This window comes from Pan paniscus, chromosome 7, assembly GCF_029289425.2.
Source record: "Pan paniscus chromosome 7, NHGRI_mPanPan1-v2.0_pri, whole genome shotgun sequence".
In the NCBI taxonomy this organism is placed as follows: Eukaryota; Metazoa; Chordata; class Mammalia; order Primates; family Hominidae; genus Pan; species Pan paniscus.
The window spans coordinates 80,275,695-80,293,534 of record NC_073256.2 but is presented as its reverse complement, the minus strand read 5'-3'; the positions used below and the strand labels follow the sequence as shown (position 1 = coordinate 80,293,534).

Sequence of the window (17,840 nt, the reverse complement as noted above, 5' to 3'; positions counted from 1 at the left end):
AGGGTACATGTGCAAAATGTGCAGGTTAGTTACATATGTATACATGTGCCATGCTGGTGTGCTGCACCCATTAACTCGTCATTTAGCATTAGGTATATCTCCTAATGCTATCCCTCCCCCCTCTCCCCAGCCCACAACAGTCCCCAGAGTGTGATATTCCCCTTCCTGTGTCCATGTGATCTCATTGTTCAATTCCCACCTATGAGTGAGAACATGTGGTGTTTGGTTTTCTGTCCTTGTGATAGTTTACTGAGAATGATGATTTCCAATTTCATCCATGTCCCTACAAAGGACATGAACTCATCATTTTTTATGGCTGCATAGTATTCCACGGTGTATATGTGCCACATTTTCTTAATCCAGTCTATCGTTGTTGGACATTTGGGTTGGTTCCAAGTCTTTGCTATTGTGAATAGTGCCGCAATAAACATACGTGTGCATGTGTTTTTATAGCAGCATGATTTATAGTCCTTTGGGTATATACCCAGTAATGGGATGGCTGGGTCAAATGGTATTTCAAGTTCTAGATCCCTGAGGAATCGCCACACTGACTTCCACAATGATTGAACTAGTAAAAACCCAATTTCTTGAAATAAACACAAAATTGAATCTGTGGAGTGAAAGAACCCACCATGTTCCAGAGACGGTTAATGTAGAGCAAGAAATCACAATTCACGCCTTTTAAGTTATCAAACTTTGCAGATAAAAAAATGAGTCAGGCTTTTAAGTTGAAATGGGATGTCATCTATAAGTTGGAAAATCATGCTGGCTTTCGATTTCTTCATAGCAATGTTCCATGCCCAAAGACAATACTGTAAAATAAGCTTAATACTGAGACCATGTGATCAAAGAATATTACACTCATCCAAACTGTCCATTAAGTGTGAAAGCAGGAGGCCATCATTCCCGAACATGAACAAAATTAGCATTGTTGAGTCCTTCCTGGAAAAACTAGTTCATGCTAACATTCAGCCAGCCATGTAATGAGTTAAAATAGAGAAACCAGGAATGGAGAAAATCTGGTAAAAGCAATTGAGGTATGTGCCACTTCACTTCAACATAAAGCGAAGATTAAATGTCTGTGGGAATTATCGCAATAAGACAGAATATAAATGTGGTAAATGGTGACAGCCCCCAAATAATAGTTAATTAACACAAAATAAAATGAAAGGCAGAAGAAAGTGTATGATAATTTTCTTATCTTTAGATATTATTATCAGTAGTATTTAAAAGTGAAATGCGGTTTTTAAGATGGCCATCATACTAGCAATCACTAAATGTTTTTCTTTGTGATTTTCTTTGTGATCATTTTATCAAAGCAATAAATTAATTTTTGAATAAATGAATAAAATCTAATATTTTAGCTTCAGCTCACACCATTCCCTTTTCCTATAATTTTTGGCTTTGGAGCTTTGTTGATTATAAATTTAAAGTGAAGCATCTTAAATATTTTGTTATTTGGGGGTAGTGAAAAAGATGGTACTACTTGACATGATGAGTGCATAATACAAAGATAGTATTCAAATGAAATATTATAGCAGATGTACCCATACTGTACATGTAGTTTGCAAATGTTGCTTGTTGTGCATTATGCATATTATGATTTCCTTTGATGCCTAAAACTGTGAACTTTTGTTAGAATATGCTTTATTTTAGTTTCAAACTCTTAACTCTATGTTGTTAAAATTGTCTATGTTAATATCTGATTTTTGAAAGGAAGGCTCTTTGAGCTTCCCAACTGAAGTCTGAAAAGGGGTTAAAATCAATGTAAGTAAAAATCATTTGCAATATGAACATGGAAATGAAATTTTAAAATTAAATATAGGTTTTGAGGAAAAGAAAGCATTTTTGGAATATTGGATAGTGATTAATTGACAATAATACATTGTTTTGACTTTTTGAGTGCACCCAAAAGTAATTTAAAAATATTAGGGTCTAGTAGAGAGCAGGAATGTGCTATTCTTGTCCACCCATAGTGGCATAAATTCCATTGTTACCATCATGTTTAAATCACTCAAATTACCCTTGCAATTATTATAACACTTTAAGTAACCTATACTGCCTATTACTTTTCCATCTTAGTTATTTCTTGATTAACTTATGTTTTACTTTAAATTTTTTTATCTTTCATTTGTCTTTCTTTGTAATATTTTAATTTTATCCTGCTGTGAATATTGAAATAGTCATAAAGAAATTAAATTTAATGCTACATTCACTTATTGGGCAGCTTCAATAATTTAAGCACTGCGCTGTGCATAAGTGATACAAAGGTGAACAAGACCTTGTTCTCAGAATGTTGACAATATAAGAAGTAAGACGTGGGAATCATATAGAAATTCCGATTTGTTTGTCTCCAAAATGAATGTTCTTTCATTGACTAAGGCAGTGGTAGTTTTGAAGTACAATGAGAATATGAGTTTTTAAGTCAGACAGATGTAAGTTTGAATCTTTTTTACTTAATAACTGTCAACTGAACTTCAGTTTACTCAAGTTAAAAAAAATGGAAATGATACCTCATGGAATTGTGATTAGAATAGATGGAGAAAATTTGTAAAACCAGCCCACTATCTGGCATGTTGTATTCCCTTGATAATAATAAGTTTTCTTCTTCTTCACTTAACTGAGAATATCTGCACAATGAGTCTCAAATATATTGCCAGTATCTATGAAAAAGCTATCTATTTCACCCTATGTATTTTATTTACTACATTTCACACATCTGTATTCTATATGAATCTGTCTGTATATCTATATTCTTATAGTTTTATCATTATCTTGTTTTTATATATTTTTAACTCATTTAATTGTATGCACATTATCTCAATATTACTGCCATTTCTTTTCCTTTTTGATTGAAGAATTCTTGCCTATGTTTTCCAAATTCTTTGCAATTCTCATAGTAGGAGTAGGCAGCCATTCTTCCCACAGTTCACAGCCCCACCTTTTCTTGCCTTGTGTTTGAGGGGAAGAAGTGCCTTTCTGCCTTTAAGGCAAGGCTCTCAACAAATTCTTTGTACCAGCCTCTCTCATTTTTGCAGGGAACTCTTCCGCATCTCACATGATACCCATTCTGCTGTAGCTTTTCCACTAGCATTTAAGTATCCACCAGTCACTCCCAATCTTAAAACAAAATATAACAAAACAAGACTGTCCTTCATCCTTACAGCTTCCTCTAGCTACCCTCCTATATCTTTCTTCCCTTTTAATGCCAAGTTTCTTGAAAAAGTATTTTACATTTCCTTTCTCTACTTCAGTTCCCTTTCAGTCCTCAATCCACTGCAGTGTGACTTATTCTACCAATACTTAATGAAAATTGCTTTCACTAAAGGAAATTATGACATGCTGGTTCCTAAATTCAAAGCACTGTAAGGAACCTTATCTGACCTTTCTGCTATATTTAAAAATAGACCATTGTCTATCTCTTCACTCCAGACATCCTGACCACCTGATCATATTTTCTCACTTCTCCACTTTACATATTTATTCTTCCAACTAGAACGTTTTCTTTTTCCCCCATCCCTTCATTCTTTTCTTTTCATAGTCTATAACACTTGTTCAGTCTCATAACTGCATGTTTAGTTCAAAAATCTGACTTCCAAAATAAAAATATGTTACTAGGAATGGTAGGTAATGAACACCCCTGAAATACCAGTGGTTTAGCAAATAAAACTTTATTTATCACTAATGCTTGGTCCAACGTGGATGTTGCTAGCTGGGCAGCTCTCATGGGTTTCTTTGTTCAAGTAGAGGTTCTGGGATTCAGGATCCTTCTTTTTCTTCATGCTATTATCTTCAGCATGTCTGTTCCAGGGTTACTGTGGGAAGGAAAATGATTATAGTAAATGCATAACTGCTAATTATCCACCTGAGTCTGGAAATAGCACACATTATATTTCATCAGCCAGACTAGCCACTGGCCCCTTTTGGATGCAAGGCTTCTGGAAAATGTAGTTCTTGGCTGGACAGGTGCGTCCCTGCAGCAACTTAGACTCTCGGAGGGGAGCACAGATCTTCATTGTTAGCAGCCACAACTTATTGCATTTTTCAACTTTTATATGACTTTAACAATTCTCAGTAATGATGGCATTTACTCTCCCAAAGGGTAATTAAGTGCTCTTTTGTGTCTCAGCAGTGATCGCCATTAACATTCATGTTATTTGAGATGCTGATGCATTTAATGTTTTAATTCGGTGCCAAGAGAATGTAGCAGATTGTCTAAGGAGAGACCTTGTCTATATCTTTTCTCAAGTAGAACAGCTTCCTAGTGTCTCTCTGCCTCATTGACTCACCATCTTTTTTCAAATCTCATCTGAAAATATGCCCTTCTCTTTGGACTATGCCTCTTAATTTATTTCTTCCTCTGCTTTCTATTACTTAACTTTGTATTGTTTAAATAAATTAGGTTACATTATTGTGTGTGGAAGATGCTAATCAAAGAAAGCTATTACCCAATATTTAGAATTTATATTTTACTTGATGTTTTAAAAGAACTTTACAGTATCAATTAGTAAATTATCACAGCATTCTAGACAGGTAAATTGATTATATCTTTGTCGTTGTTATTTTTGATAAATAGCCCATCTCAGAGAAGGACAAAAGAAGGCATGCTTTGCTTCACAGACGCATGTGTGCTAAACTCCTTCCTCTTGGTCCAATACTAATAGAAGTTCATAATGATAGAAATACTAGCAATTATTCCGTGAGGTCCTACAATGACACCATGGTAAACGATTTACACAGGTTAAAACTTCAATCTCTCCAATATTCCAGTTGGGTGCTATGAGGGACTATGCCTTAGATCGCTCACTTTGCAACCTGAGTTGCTTCATTCACATTGTTCAAAGAGAGTCTAGTACAGCACTAGATCAGTAACTTGCAATTCGTTTATTCTTAGTAAGTGATGAATGAATACATGAAGAAGTATTCTTTTTCCTTCTTCTGCCTCTTGCCGTCTGTTTTTAATCTTTTCACTACCAGCATGTCAAGTTAGCCAATTTGACCCTGATGAAGCACTTTCACAGGGACATGGCATGGTGGGGGTATGAGAAAGCATAAGGAGGAGAAGAAAAAATTGTGATTGGAAATTAAACCATTATAAATATTTAGTCTTTGCTGAGTTCTGGGCCTGTACCATCAACATTTGTTATAACTCATCATTAGTTACCAAAAACTTTCTTGTCAGGATGTTCTGTGGAAAAGACCTCTTTGATACTAACGGTGGCCTCAATAGAATTTAATCCAAACTTCATTTTCTATTTCCAAGAATAATTGAATAGGTTTAAAATTTGGCAAGCTGGCAGTTTAGATTAAAAATGGAATCATAGGATGCTTGCTCTGGGTCTGGAATTAAGGAATTTTTGGTGAGAATCTCTAACTAATGAAGCCAAAACCAAGCAAGATTTTGAAGTGTCTTTTTGATATCACCTTTTTTGCATATTATTCTCTTCTATGCTCTTTCCCTGATAATGGCCCCACCCTATTTAGAGAGTCCCCATTCTGATCTTGTTTACTGCTTCTTGTCTTGTTGGCTAGGTAGTGATGGTGTAAGCAACTTCAGGCCAGTACAATGCTTCACAATTGTACCAGTCTCCTCTGAGCTGCCTCAGGAGGCTTGCTACAGTCACAAACCCATTCAAAAAAGATTCTCCCTTGTACCTTTATTTACTTTGTCCCTTGTGACTCTGCCTTTTTAGCTAGTACTAGCTAACTTTAGTGCTCCACATATTAGAGAACCAAAAGACAGTGAGTTACTATAGAGGTGACTAAAGATATTATATAAAGGTGTTGGTATAAATGTAAGGACTTCAATAAATATACACACTTTCCTAAACACTAAAGGAAAATAAATAGGAAGGAAAAGAGACCACACAGTATGTGGCAAATGTAACATACAACAATATGATAATACTGAAAGCAAACGTATCAATAATATTAATAAAAGTAACAGCTTATCTTGATTACTAAATTTTCATATTGACCAACAAAGCTAACCCTACACTATGTTGTATTCAAGAGACACAGTTAAAATAAGCAAATTCAAAAGGTTAAAATTGAGATACTATTTAGCCCAGGGCCTGGTGGCTAGGCTTTTTCTTTCCTTTTGAGTCAGAGGCCTCTGCCACAAACATGCTCTGCTAGATTCTCAGTCAGGCCAAGAAGCATCTGAGCTTGATCCCCCGCTTTGTATTTATTGGAGCTGGAGGTACTGGAGCAGCACAATTTGTCTTGCATCTGGCATCGTTCAATCCAGATGTTAGCTGGGACAGAAAGAACCCAGAGCCCTGGAACAAATGGGGTCCCAATGATCAATACAAATTTTACTCAATGAATGTAGATTACAGCAAACTGAAGAAAGAAGGTCCAGATATTTAAATGAAATGTTTCACTATAAAGCTGCTTTAGAATGAAAGTCTTCCAGAAGCCATCTGCACAATTTTCTACATAACCAGGAAATAGTTCTCCTCTAGATGTATGAAATCATGTTGATGAATGTGTTGGAGATTACACTGATTAATACATAACTGAAACTTGAAACAAACAAAAAATTAAAATTAAAAGGATGGGTGAATATACAACAGGTAAATGCAAATAAAAATGAAGCAGGAGTTACACTTTTGATATCTGAAAATGTAAAATTCAGGCCAGAAAACATTAACTAAGACAAAGAAGTACACTTCTTGAAGCTAAAGTCTGCAATTCATAACAAATGACACAATAGCAACGGTTACAAAGGAGACACTACAGGAAATGGAAGGGAAAATAGAGACACTTTAATATCAGGAGACTTTACCACATCTTTTTATGAAATAGGTAAATAAGTGGACAAAAAATGATAAAAATATAGAAAATACAAACAAAAAATTAATAAGCAACTGGATAGCAATATATTATTTTCCTCTAAATTAAAGAATATTACTTGTTCAGTGCACTTGTATATTTATAAAAACTAACTGGACTAGACCACAAGTAAAGCCTCAACAAATTCCAGAAAGTAAAATAATTCAAGTAAGATTTTCCAATCAAAATTTAATAAAACTAGAAATCTGTAAGAAAATACAAATTTTTTAGAAGATACCAACCCTGTAAACATTTTAAGCTTTCTGGCTGGGCGCAGTGGCTCTAGCCTGTAATCCCAGCACTTTGGGAGGCCGAGGTGGGTGGATCACAAGGTCAGGAGATCAAGACCATCCTGGCTAACACGGTGAAAACCAATCTCTACTAAAAATACAAAAAATTAGCCAGGTGTGGTGGCAGGCACCTGTAGTCCCAGCTACTGGTTAGGCTGAGGCAGAATGGCATGAACCTGGGAGGTGGAGCTTGCAGTGAGCCGAGATCACGCCACTGCACTCCAGCCTGGGTGACAGAGCGAGACTCCATCTCAAAAAAAAAAAAAAAAAAAAAAAAAAAAGTTTTTAAACTTTCTGTGAAACAACTCTTGGATCAAAGAGGAAACATAAAACAAAGCTGCAAAATTTATAGGAAGTAATAGCAAACACATAAAGTAAATCTATGGAAAACTGTTAAAGTAGTAAATTTTCTGAGGAAAATTTATATCCTTTAATAGCTATATCAAAGATGATAAAATAAATAAATTAAAATTTTAACCCCAAAGCTAAAAGTGCTCAACAAAGTAAACCAAAAGACAAAAGGAAAAATTAACAAAGATAAAATTAGAAGTAAATTAGAAAAGAGAAAAACAATAGAAAGAGAATCAGAGAAATGAATAAATTGATTATTTGAAAAAATAAAACCTAGACAACTAAATTTAGTAAAGGAAAGGCACCAATTAAATAAGCATAATAAAGGAGAAATTATCCAATGAAACAGAGAAAAACTTTTAAAAATCACTATTGTGCAACTATATAATAATACTAAAAACTTAGATAAAATTAAAACTGTTTAGGAACATATAATGACCCAACCTAACCCCAGTGGTAAAGGAAGTCTAAACAAATCAGTTATTGCAGACAAAACAGAATCTTGAGGGTTTTCCTCAATGAAAAGACAGAGACTACTAGATGATTTCATAGGGAATTCTACCAAGCTTTTAAAGTTTAGATACCAACTTTTCTTAAAGTGCTCCAGATAGAAAAAGAAGGGAAACTTCCAGATTTCTAGTTCTATAAACATGATATTCATATCAACCTCTGATAATGATTGTAAAAAAATAAACCAATATATCATACTTACTAATGTTGATCAAAAAATCTCAAAAGCAATAATAAATAGAATCTATCAGCACATTAAAAAAATACATAATATCCAAGTGTAGTTCACTGAAAAATATAAAGATGGTTAATATAATCATCTCCATGAATATGGAAAATACATTAGACAATATTAAACACCTATTTCTCATTTTTAAAAATTCAATAAAATAAGAATTAATAGTTTATCAGTCCATTCTTGCATTGCTATAAATACCTGAGACTGAATAATTTATAAATAAAATAGGTTTTATTGGCTCATTGTTCTGTAGGCTGTACAGGAAGCATGAAGCTGGCTTGGCTCCTAGGGAGGCTTCAGGAAATACATCATGGAGGAAGCAGAAAAGGGAGCAGGCACTACTTACATGGCAGGAGTAGGAGTAAGAGAGAGAGGGAGGAGGAAGGTGTTACACACTTTTAAACAAATCTCATGAGAACTCACTATCATAAGAACAGCACTGAGGGGGTGGTGTTAAACCATTCAGGAAAGATCTACCCCCATGATCCAATCACCTCCCACCAGGCCCCACCTCCAACATTGGGGATTACAATGTCACATGAGATTTGGGCAGGGACACAGATCCAAACCGTATCAAATTGGTTCTTTTAAAATATGAAATATGGCAGTGCATGGTGCTCATGCCTGTAATCCCTGCACTTTGGGAGGCCAAGGTGGGTGGATTGCTTGATGCCAGGAGTTCAAGACCAGCCTGGCCAATATGGCGAAACCCTGTTTCTACTGAAAATACAGAAATGTTAGCTGGGAGTAATGATTTGTGCCTGTAGTCCCAGCTGCTCAGGAGGCTGCTGTGGGACAATCACCTGAGCCCGAGGTGGTCAAGGCCGCAGTGAGCTGTGATCATGCCATCGCTCTCCAGCCTGGATGACAGCAGAGCAAGACCCTGTCTCAAAAAAAAAAAAAAAAAAAAAAAAGGAAAAGAAAAAAGAAAGAAATATGTATTTCTTAGCACGAAAGACAGTTTCTTACTAAATGAAGCACTAAGTCCTGCTAACATCAGGTATTGTTGTGGCATTAAAGAACAAGAAGGAAACATGGATGAATAGCTTTATAATCTTTAAGTAGAAAAAAAACTGTCTCAAAATTCAGAAGTCATGGAGAAAATATCAATACATAATATGATATGTTAAAAATTCTATGCATGGCAAAAACAAAAGGAAAACAGCACAAGGGAAATACATGTATGCATTTTTTACCAAAAAAAATCTAATATTTAAAAATTCCCAAGATGGAAAAAGAGATCAACAATCCTACAGCAAAATGGGCAAAATATATGAGCAAATATTTCACAGAAGACATGAAAATGACTCTTAAACACACAAAAATGTACTCAAATATACTTAATATAACAGCAATGCAAACTAAAATTCTCCAAGATATGCTTCTTACATTGCAGACTGACAAAATTCAAAGTTCACTGCCTTCTCAATTGATAAGACTGTGAGGAAACAGACACTCTGTTATATATTGTTATTGAGAATGCAAATAAAACAACTTCTATAGAGAGGAATTCGGTAACAAGTAGCAAAATTACATATACATTTATCCTTTACTTAGCAATTTCATTTCTAGGAATCTACCTTAACATACATTTAGGTATAATATGGTAAAAATATGAAATAATTTGTTCACATGAAATGAAATGATTTAAAGTTATTCACTCTGTTATTATTTGTAGTAGCAAAATATAAGGAATTAATGTCTGCCAAGAGAGGACTGGTTGAATAAATTATTATTCATCCGTACAGTTGAACACTATGCAGATGTCAAAGGCAAATTTATAGAGACAGAAAATCGATTAGTGGGACTGGGGATAGCAAAATGGATTAACTGTAAAAGGGAATTAGAGATCTTATTGGGTGATGAAAATGTCCTAAAACTGGATTAAGAATGTGCAACTTAGTAATTTACTAAAAATCATCCAATTGTATATTTAAAGTGTGTCAAGTTTATGGTTTATAAATTGTAACTCAATATAACATCCATAGGCTAAGATAGAATGATCTCTTGCATATATTAAGTGAAAAAAGCAAGAAGAAGAATGGGATGTAGAGCATATAGATTTTCATCGCTTTTAGATATTTTTAATGAACAGGGCAAGGAAATATGTACTTTTGAAAAATGAAAACTATCATGAATTCATATTGACACTTCCAGTGTAAATTTAACATTAAAGAATTTGTACTTTCACTTTACGGTTTTTAAATTAGAGCATGAGATCTACCCTCTTAGCAACTTTTAAAAGTGAACAGTACAGTATCGTTTAGTATAAGCCCATTATTGCACAGCAGATCTCTAGAACTTTTTTGTCTTCCATGAGTTGAACTTTATACTCATTGAACAGCAACTCACCACTTCCCCTTTCCCCCAGGCCCTGGCAACCACCATTCTACTTTCTGCTTCAATGAGTTTTACTACTTCAGATGCCTCATATAAATGTATTCATGTAATATTTGTCCTTCTTTGATCGTCTTATTTCACCTTGATGGGCTAAATTTAGCATTTCTTATAAGGTAGGTCTAGTGATGATGACCTCCCTTGCTTTTGCTTTTCAAAAGGTTTCAAAAAAACCTTCCTTCATTTTTGGAGGAAGGTTTTGCCAGATACAGTATTCATGGTTGGCAGCTTTTTTCTTTCAGCACTTTGAATATATCATCTCATTCTCTTCTGGCCTGGAGGTTTCTGCTTAAAAAAAATCCACTGACCATCTTATGAAGTTCCCTTGTATGTGATGAACACTTTTTTTTTTTTTTTTTTTTGCTGCTTTCAAAATTCTGTCTTTAGACTTTTGACAATTTGATTATAATGTGTCTCATTGTAGATTTCTTAACATTTAACTCATTTGGTACTTTTTGGGCTTCTTGAATCTGGATGGCTATTTCCTTCCCCAGATTTGTGATGTTTCTGGTCGTTATTTTTTTAAATAAATTTTCTGCCACTTTCTCTGTCTTTTCTTCTAGGCATCCCATAATATGAATATTGATCCTCTTGACAGTATCCCCTAAGTTCCTCAGGCTTTTTTCACTCTTTTTCAATGTAATATGCTTCCTCTTTAGGGTCAGCTTTTGGAGATTTATTTTGTTCCTTTTATTGGGCCATTTCCTCATTTCTTCATGTTTTTTGTAACTTTGTTTTGGCATCCACACATTTTTAAAGACTGTCACCTCTCCCAGCTTTTACAGACCAGCCTCGTACAAGAGAAGACTTTCACCAGTCAGCCTGGCTAGAGGTTCTGGGAGCCTCTCAAGTCTTTTCTGTGGTTATATCTTCCCTGGACTTGCACAGTTAGATTCCTCATTCAAGGGTTTACTGGTTTCTTTTTTTTTTTAGATGCTTGTATTCTTTTGCTCCCTCTGGTGTCTGTCTGCTGTATCACAGGTTTTCTGGAGCACCAGCGCACTGCCCGGCAATTTCTTTGTTCCCAGTGGCCCGCAGGCATCTAGAGTATGCCTGGTCTTGTGTGTGCTCCGAGAAGGAGAGATGGAAAGCAGTTCCTTGGGCAGGCCTGCAAAAAACTAGAATGCTGGATTCATATTCCACTCTTCTCTTTCCTTCTGAGGGAGAAGTCACCAAGTTGTATCAACTTCTGCCTGCTGCGCTGCAGGTCCTGTGGAGCGGTAGCATGCCCCCCAGAACTTCTGTGCTCAGTGGTCCCCAGTTGTGAAGAGTATGCTGGGTCTTGTTAGCCTTCAAGAATGGCAATACAGAAGCCGATTTTTTGCTCAGCTGCCAAAAACGTCAGAATATTGCATGTACCATCCAGTCTTCTCTTTCTCTCCCAAGGAACAACTGGGAGCTGGGAGTTTTCTCTTAAATGTAAAGAATTTTGGCCAGAGGGAGGAAGTACCCTGAGAGAGTGCCATAAGTTTTCCTACTTGCTTTGATGTGGTTGGTTTTGTGCTCACCCGAGGTGCAAGAGTCTCTGAAAGGTTTCTAGGTTTCTCATAAAGGGAATTGGTCAGCATATTACTGTAGAATTGGTGTTTCTGTAGGAGGAAGAAGGGTCTGGGTCTTCTTGTTCTGTCACTTGGTTGACATCACTGTATTTTACACTTTTATCTCTTTCATTTTACACTAAAATTCTTTATTTTTTATATTACCATAATGACTTGTTTATATCATCCTACAATATATAAAAGTTTGAAAATAATACTACCAATATTATTGCTGACTATTAGAAAGGAATAAGTTCTCCCCATATATACGCAAATAAACATAAGCAACACGCTCATAAATATACATATGTTTACGTTAGCCAAAATAAACCCTGGATTGATAAAAAAAACAAATTAAAATGGTTTTCTATGGGAAGAGGGAAGGAATGGAGTTCAAGAAACAGGGAGGGAAATAAGATTATTTTGAATATCTTTATTTTTATACAGTATCTTTTAACTATAAATAAGTATATACAATATCATTAATTACATATATTTAAATAAAAATATTAAAAATAGGCTGGGTGCAGTGGCTCACGCCTGTAATCCCAGCACTTTGAGAACCCGAGGCGGGCAGATCATTTGAGGTCAGGAGTTCAAGACCAGCCTGGCCAACATAGTGAAACCCCGTCTCTACTAAAAAAAAGAAATACAAAAATCAGCCGGGCATGGTGGCGTGCACTTGTAGTCCCAGCTACTCGGGTGGCTGAGGCATGAGAATTGCTGGAACCCCGGAGGTGGAGGTTGCAGTGAGCCGAGATCAAGCCACTGCACTCCAGCCTGGGCAACAGAGAGAGACTCTGTCTCTGAAAAAAAAAAAATTAAAATTAATTTTATTTTATTTAATTAATTAATTTATTTATTTTTACTGGTAATTTGGAGGTTTTACTTATTGGAAAGAGTTCTTTCAAGATAACTTTTTTTGCAAGACCAAGAAAATTATGTATTTTCCTTTGGTAAATTACAATTTACATTGGCACAATAAACACCTGGTAACTAATCTATTTTATTCTACGACTATTAGGAAAAACGTTTTTTATTCTCACAAATTCAATTGAGCCTTTGTTTTACTTCTAAAACTTTAAGGAAGGTTTAGTCTACCAGTTATAAAAATGAAAACCAGTTAAAATTGTAACATAAACATTATTTATATTAGTTTATAAAAATACATTTGAGTTTAGGAAAAGTTAATGTTGAACAACTAGTAATTTTTACTTCAGTTTATTAGGCATAATGATTCCTTGATTTTTCAAAGCTGACTCTGTCTCCTTGATTAACAATGTCAATTTAGGCCTTACAGGAAGAAATTTAAGGATCATTTCATTGATCTGTTTCCAACTAGGTAAGTTACTTTCTAAAATAAATTAATCTTTATATGTACCATTGATAGCTTTAAAAAGTACCGTTCTAACTTTTTTGAAGATTCTTTTGCGACAATTATACTACTATAGTACATTAATTTGCTCTATATGATATTTTGGTTCCTTTAAGAATTTGTATATTAAAACTGTCATTGGTCTGGAGACATACCTGCAGGTGGATCAGGCCATAACTGAAGTAGCAAATAAAGTTAGTTGATCTGACATATTTGGAACTAACTGATAAACTCATATAAAAGCTAAAAATCCAACATAATCATCAAAGCCACTAAATGATATATATTAGGAAAATAATTTAAAACCTTTATTTCTAAAAAGGGCATTTTAAAAATAATTATACATATATATTTTGTAAATGGCTTTGGAAACGTGTTGCATAATCATAAAATTAACTTAATAAAAAATCCATGAAAATGGAAATAAATAAACCTAAATTTATATCAGAGAGAGGAGTGTTCTTTCAATTGAGTTTAGAATAAAGTATTTTGATTATACATATTTATTAGAATATATTTCAAAGGAAAAAAATTGCCAAGAAACCCTAAACTCCATTTAGTAGTCTAATTATCAGTAATGATATTGGTATTGTTGTTTGGTTGTTTGTTTGTTTTTGAGACAGAGTCTCACTCTGTCACCCAGGCTGGAGTGCAGTGGTGCAATCTCAGCTCACTGCAACCTCTGCCTCCTGGATTCAAGCAATTCTCCTGCCTCAGCCTCCTGAGTAGCTGGGATTACAGGTGGGTGCGACCATGCCCATCTCTACTACTATTTTTAGTAGAGACGGGGTTTTACTATGTTGGTCAGGCTGGTCTCAAACTCCTGACCTTGTGATCCACCTGCTTTGGCCTCCCAAAGTGCTGGGATTACAGGCATGAGCCACCGCACCAGGCCATTGGTATTGTTTTGAGACTGTTTTTTATACATCATAAAATAATACTAATAATTAATTATATCTATGATGTTAGGAGTTAGGATTTTTACTCTAAAATAAAAGTATAAAGTGAAATAATTTAAGTAAAAATTTTATAACGTTAACTTTGCTTTGGAAATATCAGTATAAATTTGCTTTTACCCCAAAATATGTATTTTTAGTTATGCTTGCTGCAAAAGCTTAAATGCAATGACAATGTCATAGCAATGAGCACACTTCTCCAGTTTGTAGTCTTTAAATATGATTCTCTACTTAAAGAAATCAGGGTACTTTGATAAATGACTAATTACAAGTCTGGAGCAGGAGAAATACAAGATGGAATCTCAGATATTGAAAATTGTTAATAACCAAGAATGTTTGAGGAACTGTCACAGACAAAAGGAATCTAAGAAGACACAACAACTAATGCAATATGGTGTTTTGGATAGAATCTTGCAACATAAAATGGACATTAGGTAAAAACTAAGGAATTATGAATAAAGTAGGGACTTCAGTTAATAACAATCAACATTGGCTCATTGTGACAAATGTACCATACTAATGTAAGATGTTAATAACAGGAGAAAATGGGTGTGGGTTATACATGGGAATTCCGTATTATCTTTGAAACTTTTCTATAAATGTAAAACTATTCTGAAACTAACATTTACTTTAAAAACCTATTAATTTTATGTCAAATGACATTGGAGCCAACATGAAAAGTCCAAATTGGCCAAAATGGCACCATTTGAGCATCAAAAAAAAAAAAAAAGAACAAATGACTCACACATTGAATATATGAAAACCATAGTTTCATAATGCAAAAAATAAAAATAAAGTACAGTCATTGGACACACCTTGAAGTAACTAAGTGCCTCATTCTTACTCTGAAATTTGCCATTAAAAGAGGAAAATTCAGGGCAATCAATAGCTCTGGTTCATGAGAAAACTAAATCAATCCTTTGATCTGTCTTACCATCATTAAGTGGGACAATCAGATGTTTGATTCAGATATAAGACTATATGGAGCCCACAGTAACACCTATGAGGTGTTCTTGTAAAACACACATGCACACACACGTGCGCGTGCACACGCACTAAACTCAAGTCTAATTTAGCTTCTAGAGCTAACTTCTATTTACGAGAATTATGGGATAGAGGAATAAGTTAAATGAAACCCTAAGGAAGTAGACAGCTACATCTGAAAAATGGAAACATTTTTTAAGGATCATTAATCTGGCCTCTGCCACAATTCAATAGCAAAAAGAAAAATAAAAGAAGAGGACTTTCTTATATTAAAAGAGATCTAAGACACATGAAATCCGAAGTAGTGTGTGGGACTTGCTTAGATACTGATTCAAACCAACAGCTATAAAAAGACACCTTTTAGTCAACTTGGTAAATTTGATTATAGTTGGGATAAATGATACCAAAAATTGTTAATTTTGTTAGCTGTGAAAATGTCATTGTGGATTTGTAAGAATTATTTTTAGAGATGAACCGTGAATGACATAGGGATGGTATAATGTCAGGAATTTGCTTCAAAATACCTTGGTAAAGAAAAACTGTTAAAATAGAAACAGGGATAAATAAAGCGAGAGTTGCCAATGTTTGGTTAAGTCTGGACCTTGGGATCGGTCTATGTGTTATTCTCTTCATTTTCATATATATCTGAAATTTTTCATAAAATATTTTTAAAAGTGAATATAATGAATATTTCTATTATTTATGCCAAGTGGGAAGGACTTTCTGGAAATTACATCAAGTATAGAAACCATAAAGGAAAAGTTTAAAGATATAACTATGTAGAAATTAAACATTTTTATACTGGGAAAAAAATCAATGTAAGCAAAGTTTAAAGGTAACTGTATTTGGAGAACCTATTTGCAATGTATAGGTAGAAAAAAATAATATTCTTGATATAACAAGATTGTTTTAAAATGGTTAACATAACAAATAGGAAAATGGGCAAATTCATTCTCTATCATGTACAAAAAAGAGTTACCAAATAAAGCTAGGAGATATTAATTTTTACCAATAAGAAAGATAATGCTGGAAAGGATTGTTAACATTCTCTGAAGGAAGAGTGTGAAAAATGGCACCTGTATAATGCTGGAGGGAATAAATTGTTACAGCTTTTTAACACCATACTTAAATTTAAATGGGCACACTTTGACTCAGTAATTCTACACCTAGGAATTAATCTTAAAAAACAAATTGGGGATGCATACAAAGATATATTTAGTAGGATGTTTTTGGAATATTTTTAAACAAAAGTAACATCTTGAAACATCCTCAATGTCTGTCAGAATGGCAATGAACACATAAATTATACATTCCTTCAATGCAGCATTATAAAGCCGTTAAAATTGGTTATGTAGGTCTATATTCATTGACAGATAGTTGCAATGGAGGTGAATGAGTCAGTCTGCTCTGTGATTCTCTGATATGTATTATTAAATTGCCATTCATGCCTAGTTCTTTAGGATAATTTCCAGGAGTGAGAGCACTGGGAAAAGGGTAAGAATAATTCTAAGTCTTTTCATTCATATTCCCAACAATTTATATTTCTCAGAGGGACCATTTTTCTGAATACTTGCCAATCTCCAGGATTTTAGCTTCAAAAAAATCTTTAGCCCAATTTGATGGATAAATAAGAGCATCTCATTATTGTTTTAATGTGCATTTCCTTGATTACTAGTGCTTTGTACATTTTTTATATGCTGTGGAGTAGCTGATTTTAGTTTTTGTGAAGTGCTTTTTCATTTCATTGGTAACTTTTTTTGCTAGCTGTTTTGTTTTTCTAATTTGTTTGTGAGAGGATTTTAGTACCTCAATTCTGTTTCTATCACAAGTTGGAAATATTTTTTCCTAAATTTTCCATATTGCTTTATTTTTTTTACAGTGGATCTTTAATATACATAAGTTTTAAATTTTATGTGATCAAGTTTAATAATATCTTTTTTAATGCTTTCTGCTTTTGGCAAAATCTTTACAAAGGCCTTCTACACACATGATTACATAAATCAACACTCCTATTTTCTGTTAATATTTTATGGTTTTATTTTTTATATTTAAATCTGTAATTCATATGAAATTTATTTTGGTGCTGTATAATATATGAACTCCTTTAATTTGTCATACAAATGATTGTAATTTGTTCCAATACCATTTAGTGAATAATGCATCATTTTCTCAGTGACTGGAAATTTCAACTTTATCAGAAAATATTAATTTTTAATGTAGTATTTATACTCAGTGGTTAATAACTTATAAACGTAATTTCTCCTTATCCCCTACCCCTACTTTTAGTCCCATCATTTTTCTTAATATCTAAGCAAATTACTTGAGATTAAAAAAAGAAATATGTATATATTTTTTGGATGTTGT

At 34.0% G+C, this 17,840-nt stretch overlaps 1 pseudogene; it reads left to right on the top strand.

Moving 5' to 3' along the window:
• The first annotated feature begins 6,126 nt into the window (after nucleotides 1-6,126).
• Nucleotides 6,127-9,731, top strand: LOC112440675 (cytochrome c oxidase subunit NDUFA4-like; annotated as a pseudogene).
• Nucleotides 9,732-17,840: the final 8,109 nt, after the last annotated feature.